This window comes from Zea mays, chromosome 10 (assembly GCF_902167145.1).
Source record: "Zea mays cultivar B73 chromosome 10, Zm-B73-REFERENCE-NAM-5.0, whole genome shotgun sequence".
Taxonomy (NCBI): domain Eukaryota; kingdom Viridiplantae; phylum Streptophyta; class Magnoliopsida; order Poales; family Poaceae; genus Zea; species Zea mays.
Genome location: NC_050105.1, coordinates 53,391,256 through 53,397,255, shown reverse-complemented (window position 1 = coordinate 53,397,255; position 6,000 = coordinate 53,391,256).

Below are 6,000 nucleotides of genomic sequence, written 5' to 3'. Positions count from 1 at the left end.
TTTGGCGCCAATTTGGTATTTGGATTTTGTGGATTTGAGTTTTGGAAAACAGAGAACACGGCTGAACTTTATGAAGAGGTTGAAATTCAGATTCTGAATTTTATGAATTTCCCATTGAGTTTTCACTTGAGGGGTTATTTTGAGAATTTTGCAAAACCCCTTTGATAAATCTTCCTTACTACATTTTGTAGCTTATTTAGTGTACTATAACTTTATTATTTGGTCCTCATCATGATTTTATGTTTTTCACAATCTTTTTACAAATTTTTCCCTTTGCACTTAAATGGCTTACTTAGGGTTATTTTAGGTTTTGTGCATTTTTCTCACTTTGTGGTGCATGATATGGTTAAGGTATGATCCTTAAGATAAAAATACTTACTCAAATTTTTGCTTCTCAAGTTTTGGAGTCTTTTGCTCAATTATGTTTACATGTGTTAATGGTCACCAGTTGGGTACTGAGAAGAAACCCTAGGTAACACCTGGTGTTACAGCTTGCGCCCTGCGTCCTCCTGGCCCCAGGTTCCCTCCACCAGAAAACCCTAACACCTCCACCGGTAAAAGTGGATCTGATCTCTAATATTGCATCTCCACCAGTGGACGACCACGGTCGCGACGCCTCTGGAGACCAACATCGAGTTCGGGCTTATTCTCGACGGCGGTGACTGCGACCCCCCGTCCCCGGTGCTAGTCAACGTGAGCTGGGTTGTCCGCGACGTTTGCCTTCTCCCCGCCGACCCATGCACAACACGTCGGCCTCCCAGTCCCCAAGATCGTGCTGCGGCGGGAAGGCCACCGCTAGAAGGCAAGGTGGAGGCGGTGGTCGCTCGTCGTCGTGGAAGATGCTGCTGCAGTACCTCTCGTTCCTCCCGTCGCTGTATCGGAAGGTCAGGGCTCTGGGGCAGTTCCCGACGCCGAGGCAGCGGCCCCGCATGGCGCTGGTTAGCCTGGCGTGCGCGTCCACGTCTAGCCTCGAGTGGTGCCACGACCATCCTCTATTGCAAAGAAGTGCAACGTGTGTCTGCCCGTTCTCTACTGCAAGAAATGCAAGAAGTGCTACAAGAATACCTTAGACACATTGTATTCTTTTGTTTATAGTTTTCCACTCTGCACTATTCTTTAGCTTGGGTCAATTTACCGTAGAGCTGCTGCCCCTAATGAAGTCTAAGGTATTCTGTGTGCCCAAAACATAACCCCCTAATAGTAGTTTCATTTAAAAAATTATTTGGGTTACAAAGTACACCACGAAGAACATTATATCATCAAAGCATCACTTCAGCTTTGTGTGGCGAAGATATTTCTGCATCCTTGGTGTTCTTAATCTACTTTAGCTTTGTTCAGTAATAATTTGGTTGCTAGAAAAACTCACGCCTTCTCCTTTTCCTAGGAATATGGAGAATACAATTGTGTCCCAGTGGAAGCAGCTGGTGGCTTCCTTTGGACCAATTGAGTAACCTTAGCATTTGGGAATAGAGATAAGCGAAACAGTAGCATGAATGTATGGTCGATCAGGTGTTGTTTCGATGGACTAAGTTTCTACATTTTAGAGCTTTTTTGGCTAAACGCACGAGGAACCAAGGAATTATCTTGCAAAAATATGCATGCATAAACGACCTTTGCAGCTTCCGATATCAGCAGCTAGCCTTTACAGCTTTAGATATCAGCACCTAAACCCTGAACTGGACACTACACTTTCGACAAATAATGTGCAGGAGCAAAACTTCTTCATTTATATGGTTGTCCATGCACATACTCCATGGACCAAAGGTCTCTGGACCATTTCAACACCTTCATGGTAATTCACTATTTCGATATCTCTAATTTCATTTGGTTCTTTTATCATGTATTCTTTTATAGTTGTACCTCTCTTTGTCTATAGCCTTTTCTTATCAAGGATGAACATGTTGAGGTGCTAAACTTTAGATGCTAGAATACATTACATGTTGCTCAAAGTTCACATCAAGATGAAATTATCATGGCATTTGGCATTATGGGGTCGGTATTCTACAAAATATGAGTATTAATCAAACTAACATGTCACCAACTCACCATCGGATATGTTCGTTTGGATAACATAAGTATTCAATCAAATTTGGATAACATCAATATTCAATCATAGTTCTGAAAGTGGTGAATGAAAGGACTAGAGTGAGGTGAATAAAGCCAATAGTTTTTTCTCATGTAGAGCTTAGTTGGGTCCGCCCCTGGTTCCACAACCATGAAAGTTGCAATCAGATTAGGATTATGATTATATATGATTGATCTCTACAATTTACATGAACTAGCACCTAATCTTGTGAACATTAAGGTTTGAGTTAGTGTCTTATTGGACCTTTTAACTGGCACATATAAATAGAAAGTCAGGAAGTCTACATTTATTTTATTTGAAACTATAACATGAAGTGTACAATTATTTTTTTTTGAAACCATAATTCTCGTGTAGTTCACTTCTGCAGGAAACCTCCTTTTGTAGCATAATCGAATTCAACCTTGTGGATTGTTCTAGGAATGTTTGTTTATGTGTTTCTACTTTTTACAGGTTGAGGAATTGTAGATCTCGATTGAAGATGAGCAAAAGAGTATAACATATGAGCTGAGAGCTATTGCTGGAGAGCATAAGATGAGCATAGAAGGGAGCGTTAGTGCTTCAGATTCCATGGTTGTTGACTAATCGAGATATCTGTACTAACTATTAAGAGTCTATTGTAGACCGCCCCTGCCTCCCCTCCCCTCCGCGCGCAAGTGATGCCTCTCCTCTTCCCACGCCCCTGTCACATCCCACCCGCCCGCCCGTGACGCCCGTCTTCGCGTACCCCGCATCCTCCGCCGCACGCACCGCAATACTCCTCAACCATCCGACGCCATCCATGCCAGCTTCTCTGGATCCCCCACTGCTCGCGCATGGGCGCCCGCCCTCGCTCCCGCTCGGCTCTTCCCCGCCCGTCCTCCCTGCCTCGGCGCCGCCCTCGACCTCGCTTGATCTGCCTGCTCCCGCCGCGCCCATCGTGATCCGTCAGTTGCATCCGCGAAACGCTCCACCTACGCCGCCGACCTCCACCTCCTTTCCCATCGCCATTCGCACGTCGCGTCCGCCCTCTCCCCCGCATGCCCCAGCTGCATCCCTCCCAACAACCTCCACATGCCTGCTGACCCGTGCGGTGCGCTCTCGATCCGTGCAGAGCACAGGTGGTTGGATGGCCGCCCGTGCGCAACTACCGGAAGAATACACTCGCCGCCGTGACCGCCTCCAGGAGCAAGGCGCCGGTGGAGGAGGCCGCGTCCGGAGCTGGGCCCATGTGGATGAAGGTGAGCATGGATGACGTGCCCTACCTCAGGAAGGAGGAGGCCACGTCCGGAGCTACAAGGACCTCTCCCTGGCGCTCGAGAAGATGTTCAGCTGCTTCATCGCTGGTGAGTGGTGTTCGGTTCTATGCCTCTGTTCCATGCTTTTCCCTCTTGTATGTTGCATTCACGAACATTTTTCGAAGCTTGTCGATTGGATCCGTTGTGATGTACTAGGATTTAATACTACAAATAAGTAGGAGTTTGAATAATTTTGTCGAATAAAAGTTGCTTTCTTGAAACAAAGATTCATAAGACTTGTATGAAGATAGCATTCATACATCGATGTGTTATGCATGTATAATCATAAACAAACACCAGGCACAATACAAAACATACGGTCATTTTGTGCACAACGAGATATTTCTGCTTATCATGCCACGAACTCCACCTGACTTGGCTACACTGCTCTTTTTTATCATAGTTCCGTGTAGCTCTACTAACGGACAAGTAATTGGGACACACGCACAGTTTTCACGGCCTAACAAATAATCATTAATGTGTGGACAGAAACTAAATGCCATACAAATCACTGAACAATTTTTGCATAGTATATCTTTTTTTTTCACAAGGATATTTACTTAGCCTGTGATTTTAAAGGTCAAAGTGGTCTGCATAAATCATCGAGCAAAGGCAGGCTGACTAATGGCTCAAAGGTGGATGCCCTCAAAGATCAGGAGTATGTCCTTACATATGAGGATAAGGATGCAGACTAGATGCTTGTCGGTGATCTTCCCTGGGAGTAAGTACCTTTATATGTCATATATTACTTTCAATATAACTATAGACCTTGCCCTTAACCCTAGCCTCTGTATGCTTAAATCATAGAGTAGATTACCTTCGGGGTTGGAGGAGCTCACCATTAGGGCGGTTCTTTTGCCTACCGACAGAGAGGAACGGCGGTGGCCTCACAGTCTCACAAAGGGGCAGTGAGGTGTGGTGGCAGGCTTCCCTTCACTAACTGCGGAACAGAATAGATCAGATCAGTGTTTTCGTGTGGGGAAGAGTTGGTAACAGCGAACATTGGGTCTCGTACCGGTTGCTCTTCCCCCTTTATATGCACGGTGCGAGAGGGAGCCACAACCAATAGGTTGTTACGCCCCTTGATCAGGGCACATTATGACAGGATAGGATCGACTCGGTCCATAACTGAATCGATTGGGATCAACCCAACAAAGTTTAGTTTATTTGTTGTTAATGTTATTGACATATTATATGACTATGAAAGGAATATCGTTCACATTATTTCTCCACTTGTGAATGCATTACGTTATACCATCAGTAGCTCGCTGTAGTGTTAATTTTTCCTCAACTAGCTACGTTATGCCAGAGGAGCAGCAGGTGAATGAGAGCTTCTTGCCCAGCCGTTTTCGCAATTTCTGGCAGCGATTACAGCTAAGGTATGGTTTCAGCACATCCTTTCGGAAGATTGAGTCAAATCAAGTGGAGGCACGACAGTTTGCACTTGTTTGGAATGAGATAATAAGCAAGTTTCGGGAGGAAGACATTGTTAGTGATCGTGAGGTTGGTTGTTCTATCTATTTTTTCACCATTTGATACCTACTGCTATGAACCATACTTGACACTTCAAAGCTGACAAATTCTACTTTACCTGGTTTGCATTTTTAACGTGGGGAAGATAGTAATGCATACAACAAAGGGAAGACACTTGTTTTTAGCAAGGTACCCTTACCTGATTATCGAGCAGATCTGGACGACAGGCATGGATCAACACAAAAGGAGGTACTGTGTGTCTGATTGATAGTTTGTAATAACATCATTATATGGGTCCTCTTCTTGATCAATGCTTATATTTTTACTGGGGCAGATTAAGATGTCTAATCAGATAGAGGCGCGAGTCGAAGACCTTTTGTCCAGGTCAAAGTGGAACAACAATTCTGCAAGCACATCTTCTGTCTCAACGAGACAAATTTTCCCTGGTGCATCCTCGTCTGTAGTTGAACCAGCAGCACCGAATGATAAAGAAAAGCTCAGTTCCCAGCTTAGGGAGTTGCAGAATTCAAGGAAGGTAATGTCAGTGACCATGCCCCCTCCATTTCCCTCCTTAAAAAAGTATCGGCAAGCATTCTTCAGGGATCCCACCATCCATTTTTTATTTCAGACGACAACAAGTGCTAGATCAATGCAATCTTTTAGGGAGCAATTACCTGCATTCAACATGAGAGAGGGGTTTCTGAAAGCAGTCGCAGCCAATCAGGTAAGTTGTCTCCAATGTTGTGTTCTTGTTGTTGTATCCATAATCTGAACGTTCTATATGCACAACTCGTGGTTCATTTCCTTAGCCGCCAATATCTCTACTACCTATTAAGGCTGTAAGGGGTAGCCTGTCGTTCTGCCGTTAGACAATCTCAGCCACCCGTTCTACTATTCTATAATCTAAGTCGCACGATCACGCACCATCGTCCGCTCTCACCAACTAGCCCCGCAGACAGCTCACCCCATCACTTGAAAGGCCGAAACCATCGCTCCTCCCCCGAATCCAGAGCGGACCATGCGCCCAGGCGTCGCCGTCGCCCACCTCGAGGTTTGTCGGAGCGGGCCATGCGCCCGGGATCTCCTCCGCTGCATCACCACCACCCGGTCCCTCGATTCACGTCGCGCACAAACGACTCCCCCCACCCCCTCCAACCAACCCCCACT